The sequence below is a fragment of the Cottoperca gobio genome, chromosome 19, assembly GCF_900634415.1.
Source record: "Cottoperca gobio chromosome 19, fCotGob3.1, whole genome shotgun sequence".
Lineage (NCBI taxonomy): Eukaryota > Metazoa > Chordata > Actinopteri > Perciformes > Bovichtidae > Cottoperca > Cottoperca gobio.
The window spans coordinates 5574943-5594444 of record NC_041373.1 but is presented as its reverse complement, the minus strand read 5'-3'; the positions used below and the strand labels follow the sequence as shown (position 1 = coordinate 5594444).

The 19502-nt window shown below is 39.5% G+C and overlaps 1 protein-coding gene and 1 pseudogene across 1 annotated transcript in view; one reads left to right on the top strand and one right to left on the bottom strand.

Moving 5' to 3' along the window:
• Nucleotides 1-2200: 2200 nt before the first annotated feature.
• LOC115024830 (vasoactive intestinal polypeptide receptor 1-like) lies at nucleotides 2201-13456 on the bottom strand (annotated as a pseudogene).
• A 4777-nt stretch (nucleotides 13457-18233) lies between these two features.
• LOC115025050 (microtubule-associated protein tau-like) overlaps nucleotides 18234-19502 on the top strand; it is a 32107-nt gene continuing 30838 nt past the window's right edge. Inside the window, exon 1 of the mRNA XM_029457054.1 lies at nucleotides 18234-18369. The gene's annotated coding sequence lies outside the window, so the exon portion shown is untranslated. The remainder of the gene's footprint in view (nucleotides 18370-19502) is intronic.

Below are 19502 nucleotides of genomic sequence, written 5' to 3'. Positions count from 1 at the left end.
TGTGATACTTTAAGTACAGTCTGTTACTAATCCTTCTTACTCAATGCGGAACATTTATTAATATTTCTACACTGTGGTATTGCTACTTATATTTAACTAAATGATTTGAATACGTCTTCTAATACTCTAGGTACAAGTATGCTCAGGTCTACTGTCAGATCTGTATTTACTTTAAATAATACAGAACATATATTTATGTGCACCTACATCAGGAAACAAAGGGGTCGTTATGTTGGTAGTTGATGAATATAAAAAAACACTCCGCCGTCTTATTTGAAAGGTATTTTATATAGCTAGGGCGTGTAATGTATATGTAAAAAACATGTTTTTATATTTGTTGAAATACTCTTTACATCCCACACAATTAATAAATGAAATGACTGTGATAAGTCCGTCCAATTCATTCGGCCCAAAGTGCTAACAATATTCATGTTCGTCGTTTACGTTCATAACGATAGTTTTGGGGGAGTGGCTTCAGAGGGAGGACTGAAGGGACGGGCTGTCGGTGTTGAAAACTTGCTCGTGGTGGTTTTTCAGTTGGACCATTTAAAAATGTAGTTTACTCTTTCTGGCTTCTCCAATGTTACCTTTACTTTGGTGTCAAGAAGTACAACTCTACACAACCGTGGCTTTACACTTCCAGTAGGTTAGATACACCAAAGGACACACAGAGGGGCGTGTGGTGTTCTTCTTCTGCTCTGGAAACCGAAATCTAATCATCACAAAACAAACATTGGTCAAGAAATTGATAAATTCCAAGGTCTTCTAATCTTTACGACTGGATGACCTCCTTCTATTGACGCCAAGTGTAGCAATAGCACAGGGTGAAAGAATCCTGCATACAAATGTATTAGCATTAAAAATATAAAGTACCAAAAGTACTCATTATGTAAAACGGCCCATTTTAGAATGATATATATTATATTATTAGATAATAATTATTGATGCTTTAATGTATTCATCACTTTAATGTTGCAGCTGGTAAAGTTGGAGCTCATTACTTAATATACTGCTGTGTAGCTTATAATCCTGTAATGATACAGCATCATTTATTAGTTGTGATATATTTGTATTAATAATCTGAATCAACAAAGTAAAGTAACTAAAGCTGTCAAATAAATGTAGTTGAGTAAAAATGACAATATTTGCCTCTGAATTGTGGAGGTGTTGAAGTAGAATATATCAACAATAGAAATGCTCAAGTAAAGTACTTAATGTAGTAAATGTACTTAGTTACTCAATCATTCATGTTTATGTGCTGCTAAATTAAGAAATCTCACACTTGAAATTTCAAGTGTAGTTTTGCTTTTTAATAAATAGCTGCAGTTATTTTTGAACAATGTGCATCGTATTTTGAAATATAACATTTAAAGCTCTCCGTGGTATTACCCCCCGCTTTATGTTTGTGAGTTTGTGAAGTTGCGTTGTGGAGGAGATCATTGAGCATTAGTTGTCACGTCTCTGCTGTGATGTGATGTGTTGTTCAGCCTGATGCAGAAACACTGTTTGTATTTATACGACTTAGGCTGCGTTCCAAATCACATATTTTTCTTTTAAGCGTTTAGTACACACTGCAACTCGCCGTACAAAGTATGTACTGTTGGGACATCATTCTTTGTCCTAACAATGGCGCCTCAAACTTTGACCCTCTTGCTCATAAATCTGCTGTGCAAAGGATTGTGGATCACAATAGCCAGAAAAGCATGCTGGGTAAAATCTACTGAATGCAGTAGGACATCCTGGTATTTTTTGGCAAACTGCATTTGACATGCTATGTACTAAACCGTATGGTAGTATGGGTATTGGTCATGTGACACTATTCTTTGCACATGCTGAGTGCTAAATGAACAAACAAACTCCAGAGTAAATCTTATTAATTATTATTTTCATATGGTCAGCATAGACAGTCAACATAACCCACTCACATTCACATAGTCGACACATTCTGCAGCACTACTGAAGAGTGGACAACACAACAAACCACACATTTCATTTAATATCAATTTAATCACATTTCATCAAAGAATTTCAATTTTCAATAATTGAGCTGCGGTGGCACAGAAATAAACGCCACAACCAGTGTGTTACTAATTTAAAAAAGTAAAATTGTGCAGCTGTTATAACTTAAAGCAAGAGAATATGTGTCATTACAAAGAACTAATAAGCACCAAACTATGTACAATATTTATTTATTTTGCCTTCAGGGGAAGAATTCTTGTGTTGGAAGATTGATGGCGTTAGTTTTCTTCTCAGGCCGCCATCTTCTCAACGTCCTCTGGAGTTCTTTTTGCACCTGAATGATAACGATTCATAATTCTGATGCTGTTAATTCTGACAAAGCTGATGATTTTTTACTGTGCAAGCTTACCTCTTCATTTAGAAAGCAGTACAACAGAGCAACAATAAAACCCTGGTGTACAGGAGAGATCACAGTTAGGAAAGTAATTATATTATATCTTTTAGAGCTGCAACGACGGTTTACTGGGTCGTTATTAATCGTTTGACAGTAAACTGAGTGAATTTGGGTTTTGGAACATTTTCCAGAAAAAACGAGGCATTTAGCTATTTTTATTACAAACAATTAATTGCAGAGAAATTGTCAAAACTGACTGAATAATTTCCCACAGTCCAACACCACGTCTTTAAATTCTTCGTTTTGTTCGACAAATGGTCCAAAACTTAAAGATCGTTGGGTTTCATCTTTCAATATTTTCGAACAATTTTTAGATTAAGTCTCTTAATTTACTCAAAATTTATCAAGAAAATGATCTGCAGATTAATTAACATTGATAATATTGTTAAATTGCAGCCCTAATGTATTTGACCAATAGTACACTCAACATACAGTAACACATGTAGAGGGCACTAAACAACTTAAGTTAAAAATAAAAGTATCTCATCACATATCTGTTACCTGGAAGGAGTCGAGGCCCGACGCACACGTGTTCTGGGATGAGTGCAAACACCACGTAGTGAATCCCAAACAGAGGGATGAGGAGCAGCGTGGAGCGAAGGAGTGTCCTGCAGAGGGCAGCAGAGGACGTCAGGACTGACGGGAGGAGGAGGAGTGGGTGTGAATGATGAGTCTCACCTGTACAGCTGTGTCTCCCTCTGTGTGGCCTTTGTCTTCTGAACAGTCATCCTGCTGATGTTCAGCAAGATCACCAGGTTTATCTGTCAATCATATCACACAGTCACTACACATACTAAACTAAAAATTAAACTATATATTTGTTTTTGAACATTCATGTGGAACCAATAGGCACAACTTTGAAGAGATTTGTTGACAATAATGCTGATGCTTTTATTCTTTATGACATAAACATATTTTTACATTTGAAATATCCTCTAACTCTACGTGCAAAAGCAGCTTCGCAAATTGGGAGCTCCAAATTTGAATAATTTATCAATTAAAAACAAAAAAAGGATTCAATAGCACATCACACTGATATTTACCAACCTGGAGGCTTCAAAGGAATAGTTCAACGTTTTGTGAAATGCTCTTATTCTTACTTACCTTTACTTGTAACCAAATATTTCTACACTGTAGTATTGCTACATTTACTTAAGTTAAAGATCTGAGTACGTCTTCCACCACGGGTGGAATCAATCTTTTCATCTAAGTCGCTGCTTGAAATAGGCATATTTCCTTTAACTCCTTTAAGCACACTGAGACAAATGTATAATTTGTGATATTGGGCTATACAAATAAATTTGATTTGATTTGATTTAACTATTGAGTTTTATTATTTTAAAAACCAAAGCAAACAAGAAATGTTAAAGTTCAAGCCTTTTATTGTCATTATACAAAAAGTACAACGAGATTCAGAGTGCCACTCTGTCTCAGTGTGCAAAAAATACACACTGAGAAAGTGTGTATGTTTAACATAACATTAAAAACATGGCAGTAGGACAGACAACATAAGCAATCATACGGGGGAATAAATAGTTAAAAGTATTGATATAAAAATAGTTTATACTTTTTAAAAGTGCATTCAGAGTGTGTATGTGTGTGAAGATGGTTATGGTTATTGCATTAGGTGTGGTGGTTAAGCAGACTAACGGCCCAGGGGTAGAAACTGTTTTTTAGTCTGTTTGTCCGTGATTTGAAGCTCCTGTATCTTCTCCCAGAAGGCAGGAGAGAGAGCAGTCTGTGACCTGGGTGAGAGCTGTCCTTTATTATTTAGTTTCTTCTGCTGAGGCAGCGGGAGGTGGAGATGTGTTCCAGAGAGGGCAGGGGGCAGCCAACGGTTTTCTCTGCCATCCTAATCACTCTCTGCAGGGCTTTCTTGTTCATACCTGTCCCAAGAATTTAGTTTGAGAAAAAAAGGTGAAGACGTGTGCAGAACATGTGCTTACAAAGATGGAGAGCAGGATGGGAATCTTGATTATCCACCACAAGCGGCTCTCCAGGTTGTCCCAACAGCTGCACACACACACACAGATATTATCATCCATTAAAATGAAATAAAAATATGAAATATAAGAGATATTTGCACATCACTTACCCCTCATTATCAAGCTGGATTTTCAGCAGCGCCCAGATTACAACAGTCACTGACGAAGTACCTATAAAGTCAGACTCTCGATCAGCATTACAGGTGAATAGACACAAATACGATGAATGTAACCAGCAGCCACCAGAAGTTAGACAAAACACAGAAGTGGAAGAACGTCACAGCTGCTTTACACCGGAGCTGAGACCACACAAAGGATTTTACATTACAGAAGTCGCAACCATTTTAATTCAAATGCCAAAAACATCTGCATGTTGCATGATGTGGATGCGCAGGGTTTGGTGCATTTCTTCTTGGAAATAGTTTAAATGTGCCTTAGATAAATTAATATATACTTTTAAAATGTAGGCGTATAGCATTTTATATTGTGCTTAAATTAGTTTAGCATTAAAGTTGAGTTCATATTTTGTACATCAGGGTCAGTTTTTAATGCATTATGGTTACAAACAATGATTTATATTGTGTTAGAGCTGGAATGATAAGTTGATTAATCGCTTTGACACAGACTTATCTCCCCCACAGACACTACGTAACATTTACGCAAAGTCTTCACAACTAAGCGTTAAATTAACGCACATATTTTGGACCCTTACCTCTGTACATTGCACATATTCTTTATACTTCACACTGTGAACTTTTTCTCATTCCTTGGTCAATATTTTGCACATTACTGCACAAAGGTGTACAGTTTCATTTTAAAAACTAACATTAGACTTTTTTTATAATATCCCTTCATATTTTATTTATTTATGTCTCTTGACCTTTGCAGTACTTGGTTGTTATTTTCTCTGACTTTGTTTATTGTTATCACTGGTTAGTTTCAGTCATGTATTGAACAGAAATAGTGCAAAAATGCAGCAATTTTTCAGTTTGCTTCTCAAATGGGAGGATTTGCTACTTTTCTTGTTCATATATGATATTAAACTGAATACATTTTGGATTTCTGTCATACAAAACAAAACATTTGAAGCTGCCATGTTGGGCTCTGGGAATCTGTGAAAAATATATGTTTTAGAAAGAATAAATGCTAAATATTGGCCTATAATAGAAATAACTGGTACATAAATAAATTAAACGCCCTCATTTGGTTCTTGCATCACCGCCCCCCCGCTGCCTCTGTTGGCTCCAGGCTTACTGTGGACACTGTGCAGTGGTCCGTGCTTGTGTCTGCAAACAACACGACATCTTTGAGGAACACAGCGACATTTCTGATCATGAATCACACAAACAGGTTGAGGTGGATGTAGTTGCGCGTGCAGAGCAGCTTCCTGACAGGAGGAATATTGTCACAAACATTTCATTATAACATTTTAATTACTTGATCTTTCTTTGAGTTTTCTAATGTGAAAACATAAACCGACCTGAAGCAGCAGAAAAGCAGAATAGCGACGAGGAGAGCAGCCAGAGACGCTCCGTATCCAAGCTGTAGATCAGCTTCAGCGTATCAAAGTAGTTTTTCTGGAGCAAAACATGGAATATTTATTAATCTGAGGCATAAAGAACCAAATCTTTGGGCTGCTGGCAAAAGGGATTTGAATTAGATGAAAAACGGCACAAACAAAGTGCATGCACACTGAACTGTATCGTGTTGTATATGGTTTGTATTGTGAATATATATATATATATATATATATATATATATATATATATATATATATATATATATATATATATAAATGTGTAACATTCAATTATAATCAATATAAGTGTGAGAATACAGCCTCTGTAAACATCTGGGAGAAGGCCTGAATAATAACATTAAGGAGGATGAGAGTGAAGAGTGAGTCTCCCAATTCAAGCTCATAAAGAAAGTGGATTTATGGGACCCTTAGTATATTGAGGATGAGATAAGAAGGCCAGGCGCCTGCTAAAAAGACAGGACTAACTTCAACTAGAGAAAAGACCCAGAGACACACGTTTAATGGACATCCATCCATCCATCCATCCATCCATCCATCCATCCATCCATCCATCCATCCATCGTCTACCGCTTTTCCGGGATCGGGTCGCGGGGGCAGCAGCTCCAGTAAGGAACCCCAATCTTCCCTTCTCCGGGCCACATCCTCCAGCTCCGACTGGGGGATCCTGAGGCGTTCCCAGGCCAGTGAGGAGATATAATCTCTCCACCGAGTCCTGGGTCTTCCCCGGGGTCTCCTCCCTGCTGGACGTGCCTGGAACACCTCCCTAGGGAGGCGCCCAGGTGGCATCCTTACTAGATGCCCGAACCACCTCAACTGGCTCCTTTCAACGTAAAGGAGCAGCGGCTCTACTCCGAGTCTCTCACGGATGGCTGAGCTTCTCACCCTAAGGGAGACGCCAGCCACCCGTCTGAGAAAACCCATTTCGGCCGCTTGTACCCGTGATCTCGTTCTTTCGGTCATGACCCAGCCTTCATGACCATAGGTGAGGGTAGGAACGAAGATCGATATATTGAGAGCTTTGTCTTCTGGCTCAGCTCTCTTTTCGTCACAACGGTGCGGTAAAGTGACTGTAATACTGCTCCCGCTGCTCCGATTTTCCGGCCAATCTCTCGCTCCATTGTCCCCTCACTCGCGAACAAGACCCCGAGGTACTTGAACTCCTTCACTTGGGGTAATGGCTCATTCCCTACCCGGAGTAGGCAATCCACCGGTTTCCTGCTGAGAGCCATGGCCTCAGATTTGGAGGTGCTGATCCTCATCCCAACCGCTGCACACTCGGCTGCGAACCGATCCAGTGACTGTTGAAGGTCACAGACCGATGATGCCATAAGGACCACATCATCTGCAAAGAGCAGCGATGAGATCCTCAGGTCACCGAACTGCAACCCCTCTCCTCCACGACTACGCCTCGATATCCTATCCATGAAAATCACGAACAGGATTGGTGATAAAGCGCAGCCCTGGCGGAGGCCAACATTCACGGGAAACGAGTCCGACTTACTGCCGAGTATCCGGACACAACTCTCGCTTTGGGCGTACAGGGATTGGATGGCCCTCAAAAGTGACCCCTTCATCCCATACTCCCGCAGCACCTCCCACAGTATTACCCGGGGGACCCGGTCATACGCCTTCTCCAGATCCACAAAACACATGTAGACCGGATGGGCGTACTCCCAGGCCCCCTCCAGGATCCTTGCAAGAGTAAAGAGTTGGTCTGTTGTTCCACGACCAGGACGGAATCCGCATTGTTCCTCTTCAATCAGAGGTTCGACTACCGGCCGAACCCTCCTTTCCAGTACCTTGGAGTAGACTTTACCAGGGAGGCTGAGAAGTGTGATACCCCTGTAGTTGGCACACACTCTCTGGTCCCCCTTTTTAAATAGGGGAACCACCACCCCGGTCTGCCAACCCCTAGGCACTGTCCCAGACTTCCACGCAATGTTGACGAGGCGTGTCAACCAAGACAGCCCCTCAACACCCAAAGCCTTCAGCATTTCTGGACGGATCTCATCAACCCCTGCGGCTTTGCCACTGTGGAGTTGTTTGACTACCTCAGTGACTTCCATCAGGGAAATTGACGATGATCCCCCATCAGCTTCCAGCTCTGCCTCAACCATAGAGGGCGTGTTAGTCGGATTCAGGAGTTCCTCAAAGTGCTCCTTCCAGCGGCCGATAACCTTCTCAGTTGAAGTCAGCAGGGTCCCACCCTTGCTGTACACAGCTTGGATGGTTCCTCGCTTCCCCCTCCTGAGGTGCCGGATGGTTTTTCAGAAGGACCTTGGTGCCGACCGAAAGTCCTTCTCCATAGCTTCTCCGAACTTCTCCCACACCCGCTGCTTTGCCTCTGACACGGCAGAAGCTGCCGCCCTTCTAGTCCTTCGATACCCTGCAACTGTTTCCCGAGTCCTCCCGGATAACATAACCCGGAAGGACTCCTTCTTCAGTCGGACGGCTTCCCTGACCACCGGGGTCCACCACGGTGTTCGAGGGTTACCGCCCCTTGAGGCACCTAAGACCTTGAGACCACAGCTCATCACCGCAGCTTCAGCAATAGAGGTTTTGAACATCGCCCACTCAGGTTCAATGCCCCCAACCTCCACAGGGATGGCTGAAAAGCTCCGCCGGAGGTGTGAGTTAAAGATCCCCAGGACAGGGGCTTCCTCCAGACGTTCCCAGTTCACCCGCACTACCCGTTTGGGTTTACCAGGTCTGTCCAGAGTCTTCCCCCACCCCTTGATCCAACTCACCACCAGATGGTGATCAGTCGACAGCTCCGCCTCTCTCTTCACCCGAGTGTCCAAAACATGCGGCCTCAGATCAGATGATACGATTACGAAATCGATCATTGACCTTTGGCCTAGGGTGCTCTGATACCACGTGCACTTATGAGCATCCTTATGTACGAACATGGTGTTTGTTATGGCCATTCCATGACTAGCACAGAAGTCCAACAACAAACGACCGTTCGGGTTTAGATCAGGGAGGCCCTTCCTCCCAATCACGCTCTCCTTGGGAGACCCTACCAGGAGTACTAGGCTCCAGACAACACAGCTCTCAGGTTCATAGGGACACACAAACCTCTCCACCACGATAAGGTGATGGTTCCCAGAGAGGCGTTTAAAGGACAGGACAGGCAAATTCCAGGTGATGAGTCAAGAGGGCGTAGGCCAGAATATGTCAGGTTGATTTACCGGACTCGACACACATTCTGCAACCTTTTAGCCTCATCTTGGTTTCACCATGTGAACTAAGGTATAAAGAGGGGAGCCAGATCAGTACTTGGTCTGTGCGCAGCGGGCTGGGTACTCAGAGTTTGTTATGTACTTACATGTGTAATAAACTCCACTTGTATCTAACTTTGAACTTCTCCAGTGATCTTCTTTTTTGACTAAGTATTATGCTGAGTCTGAGTTAGACTAGAATTTCAACAGTTTAAGTAGTTTAAAGAAATGTCTGTGTAGATCTAATCCTTCATCTCTGGCCCGGAGGACAGTATTTCTCTCGATCTTCATCTTCATCTTTATCTTCATCTTCCTCTGAAGCTTCATAGTAACTTTGTAATACGGTACGCTCGACTCACTCCATCCTCACACTGTACACCTCCTTGTGATGAGAACTGGGAAGAAAAAAGTGTTTCTAGAACAATCTGGAGAATGGAATAAAGTATTATTGTTCTAAAGTGTTGGGATACATTTTGGTGTTACATTTGGAGTTATTGAGAAAAAACACATGACATTAATTTAATTAAACTTTCAACAAAAATATTTATATAATAAAGAAAATGCACTCCAATATGAAGAGGTTTGTCCTGTGTGTCCAATATAGTGATACATTTATTTATTTATTAAATTTGATTTGCTGCGGCACATTATATGGAAGTTTTTGAGAAAATAATTATGCATTTAATTTAATGAATTTAATTTAATTTGAATAAATAATATAAATATTTGTTCTCCAACCATGTACAGTATATCTCAAAAGTGAGTACACCCTTTAGATTTTTGCAAATATTCTGTTATATCCTTTCAGGGGATAACATTATCCTACTGAAACTTTGATATAACGTAAAGTAGTCAGTGTGCTGCTTGAATAACAGTATAGATTTATTGTCCTTTGAAAATTACTCAGTACACAGCTGTTAATGTCTAAACAGCTGGCAACAAAAGTGAGTACACCCCATAGTGAACATGTCTAAATTGTGCCCAAAGTGTCAATATTTTGTGTGACCACCATTGTTATCTAGCACTGCTTTAACCCTCCTGGGCATGGAATTCACCAGAGCTGCACAGGTTGCTTCTGGAATCTTCTTCCACTCCTCCACGACGACATCACGGAGCGCACGGATGTTGGACACCTTGCACTTCCTCCACCTTCCTCTTGAGGATGCCCCACATGTGCTCAATTGGGTTTAGGTCTGGAGACATACTTGGCCAGTCCATCACCTTAACCTTCAGCTTCTTCAGCAAGGCCGTTGTCATCTTGGAGGTGTGTTTAGGGTCATTATCATGTTGGAAAACTGCCCTACGGCCCAGTTTCCGAAGAGAGGGGATCATGCTCTGCTGCAGGATGTCACAGTATATATTGGAATTCATGTGTCCCTCAATGAAATGCAGCTCCCCAGTGCCGGCAGCACTCATGCAGCCCCAGACCATGATGCTGCCACCACCATGCTTGACTGTAGGCAAAACACATTTGTCTTGGTACTCCTCACCAGGGTGCCGCCACACACGCCGGACACCATCTGACCCAAACAGGTTTATTTTGGTCTCATCAGACCACAGGACATGGTTCCAGTAACTCATGTTCTTGGATTCATTGTCTTCAGCAAACTGTTTGCGGGCTTTCTTATGCATCGGTTTCAGAAGGGGCTTCTGTCTGGGGCGACGGCCATACAAACCGATTTGATGCAGTGTGCGGCGTATGGTCTGGGCACTGACAGGCTGACATCCCACTTCTGCAACCTCTGCAGCAATGCTGGAAGCACTCGCACGTCTATTTTTGGAAACCAACCTCTGGATATGACGCTGAGCACGTGGACTCAACTTCTTTGGTCGACCCTGGCGAGGCCTGTTCCGAGTGGAACCTGTCCTGGAAAACCGCTGTATGATCTTAGCCACTGTGCTGCAACTCATTTTCATGGTGTTGGCAATCTTCTTATAGCCAAGGCCATCTTTGTGAAGCGCAATAATCCTTTTTTTCAGGCGCTCAGAGAGTTCCTTGCCATGAGGTGCCATGTTGTCCAGCATTCAGATAGAATTGTGCCCAAAACACCAAATTTAACAGCCCTGCTTATCATTTACACCTGAATCCTTGTAACACTAACGAGTCACATGACACCAGGGCGGGAAAACAACATCATTGGGCACAATTAGGACATGTTCACTATGGGGTGTACTCACTTTTGTTGCCAGCTGTTTAGACATTAACAGCTGTGTACTGAGTAATTTTCAAAGGACAATAAATCTATACTGTTATTCAAGCAGCACACTGACTACTTTACGTTATATCAAAGTTTCAGTAGGATAATGTTATCCCCTGAAAGGATATAACAGAATATTTGCAAAAATCTAAAGGGTGTACTCACTTTTGAGATATACTGTATATTCTTGACATTGTAAGTAAGGCTTTCAATTGTTAAATGAATGCCGCAATAATTGATTTTTTAGGCAACTTGGGGGCAGTGGTGACAAGCTGTGAACATCATCATCACCATCATCTAATAAGGTTGTTGTGGCAAACAATATTTTATATATAAAATATGAAATTATGCATCATGCAAAGTAGTGATGTCTTTCGTAGCCTCCCAGAAACAATGTTGATGACATTGCAGGCAGTGAGAATGAACCAAAATATTAAACTTGTGGGCCGTAAAATCAAAACAATAAGATTAAACATGCTACAACACGACAGACTTTGACTGTACTAACAGTACAAAGCAGCTTAAATATAAAAGACATGTCTATAAGTTCATTAAACATAATTATAACTGAGTTTTCTTTCTTTTCTTTGTCTCTTTCTTGAAAGTTGAAGTAAACTTTAGAGACTTGTTAGTGTGATGATGTAATAACGTTTACCTGGAGGAGTTTCCGGTTTCAGGAAGGGCGGAGGACAGTGGACGGAGACGATTTCTCCTTCAGAGGCAGCCGGCCAACAACTCACTCCGTCCCACTCCGTCACACAACCTAATATTGAAATAGAAAATCATCACTTAAGACGAATTGTTGCTTTAAACTTGATATATTTGTATCCATAGGATCAATTAGCTGCAGTTGTATTACTCAGCTGTAGTGAAGCTGCAGCGTCGGCCTTCACCTGAAGTTCACGCTCATCTTCTTTGTTGTGTAGATAAAGAACAATGGAGCACTCTGGATGAGTCGACCTCACCTGATAACAAAAATGACTGCAGGTTAATTTCCTTTAAGGTTTGGTTTACTAATGGTTGGTCAGCTGTTTCGTCTGTGCAGCTGCAGTGATGTGAAGTGTTGTAATATTCAGACACTACAGGTGAATAGGGCATACAGTATATAAATAGATATCACCATGAAACTTCTGCAGTTGATTACTTATATTTAGACATTTATTTATACATATTACAAATGTTATGTTTAAAAATGAAAATGCAGCATTATCTAATGCTATCTCTTGGTGAATTTAGGATAAATCTACAGACATAAATAGACAAAGTCAGTAAAATAAACACCTGAATGTGTATTTTGGATGTTTTCTGTCCACTAGTCTGAAAGAAGAAATGTTAATGAAAGCAAAATAGCTCAAACTCAAAATTGACCAAAGCATGAAAGAAACATTTAGTGTCTTATAAACACGTTGGTTGAAGGTTAAAACATTTATTTTATTTTACAGACAATGTTTTGAAGTTTATGTAATTGACTAATCATCCCACAGCAGGAGTTCTCGTGCAATATTTAAGTGGAAAACAACACGTGCTGTGAAGAGCTGCAGGACTACACAGGACATGTAGTTATACTCACAACTGATGGGTTTTACTGCGACTTCATATCATATGGAAAACATATACTCTCTCTAATCTCACTTATAACATTTAAACCTGCACAGTACAATAAAGATAAAATAGTTTTGATTCTTAGATTTCCAAATGCAGGTGTTTATTAGCACTTGAAATAATTTAAAAATATCCAGAACGTGTCAGAGGCATATCTAATCTTAGTGTTTGTCGGGTTTGAACACCATGGATATAGCTTTTATAATATGACACAATGTATTGAAACTTGGCTTGTTACTGGTGTGCTCTGGTATTTTGAGGAGTTCTTGCTAATATTGAAGAAAGGGGAATAAAATAAGATTTCACTGCAGCAGTGAGACTGTTGATGCTGCAACATCTCCCTCTGGTGTTTGATTCCATACTTTGTTTTCAGCTTTTGTTTCAGGCTGTTTTTTTGTCCGCAAGTATTACTTAAGCACTCGAACTTTCATGCAAATGTTACTTCTACTCCACTTCATGTCTTCATGACAGCTTTAGTTACTCTTTACTTGTTCCATGTTTCTCCAGATGTGTTGATGTTGAATGTTTGTGATAAACTGAAGGACGAAGTGTAACTTTAAGTGTTGAGATAATCCTCCTACTTCTTAAGTTAAATAAAGTCTTTAAAAATCCTCTTTTATTAGCTGGACAATGCATCGTTGACCTTCAGAGACACGTGGTTCTCACAGGACGGAGACAAAGTTACAAACATATGATCTGATAGAATATGATGCGTTGCTGTAGATGAAACTACACAACAGAATATAAAGGAGGTAAAATGAGCACAATCTTAAACATCTACAGCAGTAAAAAGCAACATACACATTAATTAAAAGAAATATTAATCCAGAAACAGGGAACATTTTACTGCACAGTGAATACTTTTACTTTTTATACATTTTGTTTATAATACTAGTTTTTAATGTTTATGAGCAGATGAATTATAAAATAAAGTGTTGGTTTTGGTATGTTCACAGAATGTTTTGTCAATAAGAAAAATCTAAAATATTTCCAGACTTTTGTCTTTGTTATGGACATAGTGATCATTTTATCTGGCAGCACAGGACTTTATAAGACTGTTAAAGACAGGGGGAGACAGGGCGAGTGAATGTGAGTTATTTAACAGTAATCCAGAAGAATTATCACAACTTGTCGGTTTGATTTGGATAAACTCATGTTACACAACTCCCTCCCCGAGGGCAGATGGTCAGTTAGTCTTTATGTTTTTAAGATTATTCCAAAACAGAGAAGCCTGAAGACTTAGCCTGACTGGCATCCAGAAAAGTCATTACTGTGATGTGAAGTGCTTTGTACAGTCAACTCTGATCTGAATCTGCTGTCACAGTCGGCTCCCAAATACTTGAGCCACTAATTCTTTTTTCCCTCTGGAGCTGCTTCAGAGAGCAGCCTCTTCATTTATTTCACTTCAGACTGAACATCAGTCTGAAGACACTGGTATGTTGCTGTTAAGCTTTAAACTTGAGGGCAAAAAATAAGTAAATCCTCCATATGTATGAAAATCTCATTTATATTCTGGCTATTGAGGTTTATGGATGTTTAAATTCTCTGTTTAATGAAAGAAGTATCCAAACAGGTTGTGTAGCTGTGGGATCCACTGAGCACACGACCTGGTGGAGCAACACAATCTGGATCCACCTTCACACAGTGGTGGAGGAAGTATGAAGTCTCAATACAACACTGTAAAAGTCCTGCACGGAAAATGTTACTGAAGGGATAATATGCTTACAAAAGTAATATGGTAAAAGTGCAGAAACCTCAAAATGATGTAAAATAGATTAAAAAAATATGTAATTTTTTAAAAGCAGCAAATCCTTAGAATTAAGAAACAAAACAATAAAGTTTTGTTAACAAGTGTTATAGTTAACAATTTTCCAAAAAGTTGCCAATTCCTTTTCTGTCGACTAATCAACTAATCAGTATAATAGTTTCAGCTGTACTTTTATAAACTGTTGGGTAGTTTCATTTATAACAAAACATCATAATTGATAAGCTCTTTGTAAAACTCTTCATTTGTAAAGCAACTAAAACTGTCAAAATGAATTGTAGTGGAGTAAAAAGTAGAATATTTGCCTCTTCGATGTTGCGGAGAAGTAGAACGTAGCATAAATGGAAATACTCAAGTAAAGAACAAGTACCTCAAAATTGTATTTACGTGCAGTACTTGAGTAAATGTACTTGGTTATATTCCTCCAGCTGCAGACATGAATCTGTCGTGGTTATTAGGTTTATAATGAACTGGTTATACCACGTTTAAGCCGATACTCAAAAGAATCAGAATTAGACTTTTACTACGAGGTTTACTGTGAGAGAAGATGGTATGGAACATTATTTTCTTCATGTTTAAGTCTTTATTATGCCCCATTTTGCCCCGTGTTTCACAATATAAACCAGCTGATGAAGACGTAGTCTCGGGTCAAATACTCTTCAGCATTAACAAAGAGTAAAGCTTGTCAGACCTTTTTATTAAATGTATGTAGGTTTCTTTTTTCTTCTTGTCTCAAAAGTTTTAGAAAAGAAGGTAAGATGTTTATGTTTCTATCTTTATTTACATGATTAAAGCGCTAAAACTTATTTATTATTAAACCATTTCGTAAACAAAAAAACTTCCAACTGCAACTTTAAACCTTCGTCTTATTCAACTTCTCTCAAGCTCCTCTTTTTATAATGAGCCACATTCAGCTAACCGGTCATTTATAATGTGCCTGGAAAGACTGAAACGTCCTGCAGGCAGTGAAGTGGTTCCTGCAGGTAACAGACTGCCGACCACATGAGGATTTGTAAAAGGGACATTTCCAGCCTGAGAAGGATCCCACAGCAGCACCTGGCCCACAGTGAACTCTCACCAGGATAAATCCCATCATCCTCGGCCACACAGCTCGTGGCAGCTGTTGCACTAGGCAATTTTCCAAAAAGGAGAGAGAGAGGGAGGAAAAAGAAAGAAAGAAGGAACAAAGAGTCTTGTCCTGCCAACACATCATAGCTTCAACATTCCCGAACACATCTGACTGTCAGTTATTCCACTGAGCCGGACGGTTCTATCGACTTGGTGTAAAAGTTTGCACCCAGTGTGTGTGATAGTGGGAGGCCACAGCGAGGCCAGTGAAAGAGGAGTGACACAAGGGTGCACTGTTTAGTCCCCCGGGCCTCCACTGTTTTATATGCCAAGACTCAACCTTTGTGTGCCGACCACACTGATCTGTTACTGTAGCTTCTGTTCAGTCTGGAGCTCTCACACACAATCACTGCATGCTTTTTAATTTTTAATTTTTTTATAAACATACATTTCCAGGGCATATTTTCCCCAAAATGTATTTAGAAATTGTTGGTTTCTTTGGAAACTTTGGGGGCTCCACTAGTTGAAACTAAAGTTTTGTGGGTTTGAATGAAGTTTCGTGCCTCGAAGCTGCTGCTAATTATTCATAAATATTCAGATACATAAAGACACTATTCATAAATGTAAAATATATTCATAAAACAGCTAAATAAATGTAAAATAGCTGAATTTATAAGCACATACATTTTTTTAATACAGTATAATTCAATGTTTTACAATGGCCAAACTAAAATAATTTTGGCCTGTGTGATGAGCTTTTCCCCAACACACACATCACGTTACCTGCTCAATCATTTAGATTCACATTCAGCTAACCGGCAACTTTCATATCATTAAACGACCATCGCAGTTTGATATTGCATTTAGTTTTTTAATTTTATTTCTTGATACACATTTTCTCGATGAAGAACACACATATAGTTCATTTTGTTAAATTCTGCTATTTTTGTTGCATGGATTTCATAAAGGATTGTCTGATGCAATGAGCGCACTGGACGTAGCCACAGAGAGCATTTTGTTTGTTTATTTGAAAGTTTAGTTTAGACTGAGTTTCTTGCGTGGTTAATATTGTGTTAGCGTTGTGTTAAGTGCCTGTCTAGTGTTTATTTGTAGTTAATCCAGTTATTGTGTTTGTTCATCCCTCCTGTCTGTTAGAGGGTTTAGCCTGACGGTATATGCAGCATGTTCCCCTCGTGTGTCATGAATTAGGTCACTGTTGTGGTTTGTTTAGGTCACTCTGTTCTCTTGTGATTATATTTACTGTATTATTGGATCATTTCTGTATCGTTGCCCAATTTTGATAATAAATATTTTGCTTTGTCTTTTCTCATTTTGGGGATAAATAGACGTCAAATAATATTTTTTTAATTCAAAAACCTGTGTCATGCTCTTTGGCCCCTTTCAGATTATTTAGGTCATATTTCTTGCCATGAAATCTATAAATAACATCAAAAACATTTTCTGTTAACTGATATCAAAATAACTTTTACTTCAGACATGTGGTCCACTGACGACAAAGATACAAATGCTTTGAAAACATTGAACACACATAATAATAATAATTATAATAATATATTTTATAGAATTAATAGTATAATGTTTATTATATTACTGGATTATAATTATTGATGCATTCATGTGTAAGCATCACTATTGTTACAGCTGGTAAGGGAACTCATTTTAAATTATATAATGTGATTATTATAATATAATATATAATATGATTGTTGTTGAATAATAACTATATTTTGTATTAATCTGATTCTGTAACAATTAACTAAAACTTTAAAATAGTGGAGTAAAAAATACAATATGTTCCTCCAAAAATGTAGTGGAGTAAAAGTATTAAGTAACATGAAATGGAAATACTCATTGAGAACTTTACTTAAGTAAGTCGGCTACTTAGTTACTTTCCAACACTGGAAATGGGCCGTTCTGCATAATGAGTACTTTTACCTTTTGCAATTTAAGTACATTTTATTGCTAATAATTTTACTTAAGTATTTGAAATGCAGAACTTATTTTTACACTGTGGTATTACTACTTTTACTTAGGGTAAAGTATCTGAATCCACCTCTGATAAGAGCTATAGTTACTTTCCAAATTAAGATTTAAAAAATATATACAGTGTATATGAGATTATAAAATATCATCCATTGTTACAGATTCAACTACCAAAAGTATATGAAGTAGTTGAAATTAGCTCAACTGTAACATAACATACGTTAAATTAATTAACACTTTAAATGCAGAATATTTTCTACACGATGGTAAAATATGATACACATGTACTGAAGTGTTCAAGGTGTGTGCTTTTGAAAGATTTTTTTGATGTATGAATTATATAAAAATGTCAAATAAACATTGTGTTTTCAAAGCTTGTATTTGCAGCTCTTTGTTTACAGCCTGCATTGAAGCAGATGGTTCGTGGTGAGCAGACAGGTTGCATTTCAGGACAGCCAGTCAGCGCTCCGCTCCACAGCGCCCCGCTCTGGCCTGCCGCTGCACTGCGACGAGAAGCTGTGTGAGCCGGTGAGTGACTGCCACTGAAGACACAACACTGCTGTCTGCACTCAGGTAAGAATAAACCCGACGTATTTCTTTTATTTCACCGATCAAATGTCACTGCAATCATACCTAAACCTCGCAGCGAGTCGCCGACATACGAGCTGATACACTGCGTCGTATTTCTCCATCGGCATTCGTCTTGTCACTTAATATTTTTTGCATGAGGTTGGGCCTCTGAGCGTTTACACGTATAGAAATATCATGCACATAAATGAAATGCATTTTTCTTACAGCATATGGCAGCACACATCCTCCTTCAGCGGTTTGTTTTGCACGTTTAGGTGTTTTACCATTTTAACTGTGCGCGATCTACATCGAGCCTCCATCTACAATAAACAGAGAAACGTGTTTTTGTTGCAGCCATCATCGTTCCAGGAGCAGTCACCCCCCTCCACTAGCACGGCGTGTTTTCTCCTCATTCCCTGCAAAAACAAAAATGTCTCCATCATCCTCCGGAGCAGGTCCTTCTCTCGCTCCAGACGCACGGAGATTGTTTTTGCACGCTGTAACAAGACTAATCCACCAGAATATTTATAATCTCATTATTAAAGGATCCCAGGAGGACAATAATGCAATGTTATTTTTTTATAATATATAGTGTATTTCAGCCTTTTCGTTTCTTTGTGTCGTCTGATTTCATTTAAAGTGTGAATGTGTGGCTCTTCGTGTTCCTTTTTATTTTTTTTCGCTCCCGCTATTCTGGATCTTTCGCTACTTTCTTGCATTTTAGGGCCTAAATGGTGTTTAGCATCGCTGTACGTGTACCACACATTCCCTCCTTTTATTCTATAATCGCTAATCCAAAGCAATGACCCCCGCCCCCCGTTCCTCCGTGGTGTTTTGCATTCATTTACACGTATGTTCATATTCCTATATTATTTAGAGAGCAGATTCTGTTGGGAATCGGGAATGATGCGGCGCCTGTTCGCAAATTGTGCGCAAATGCCAAGCCCATTTTTCATTTGATCAACAGTGGAGAGTGTACGCACAACAGCGCAGAGTCTCAACTGCCACACAGCCGAGCAGTGAACCAGGTTGTTTATGTGACACATATGGGCTCCTCGGTAATCTGCACGGGGTCAGTGGACAGGATCTGATGGCACAGTAGGTGCATGAAAAGCCTTCCACCATGAAAACAATAG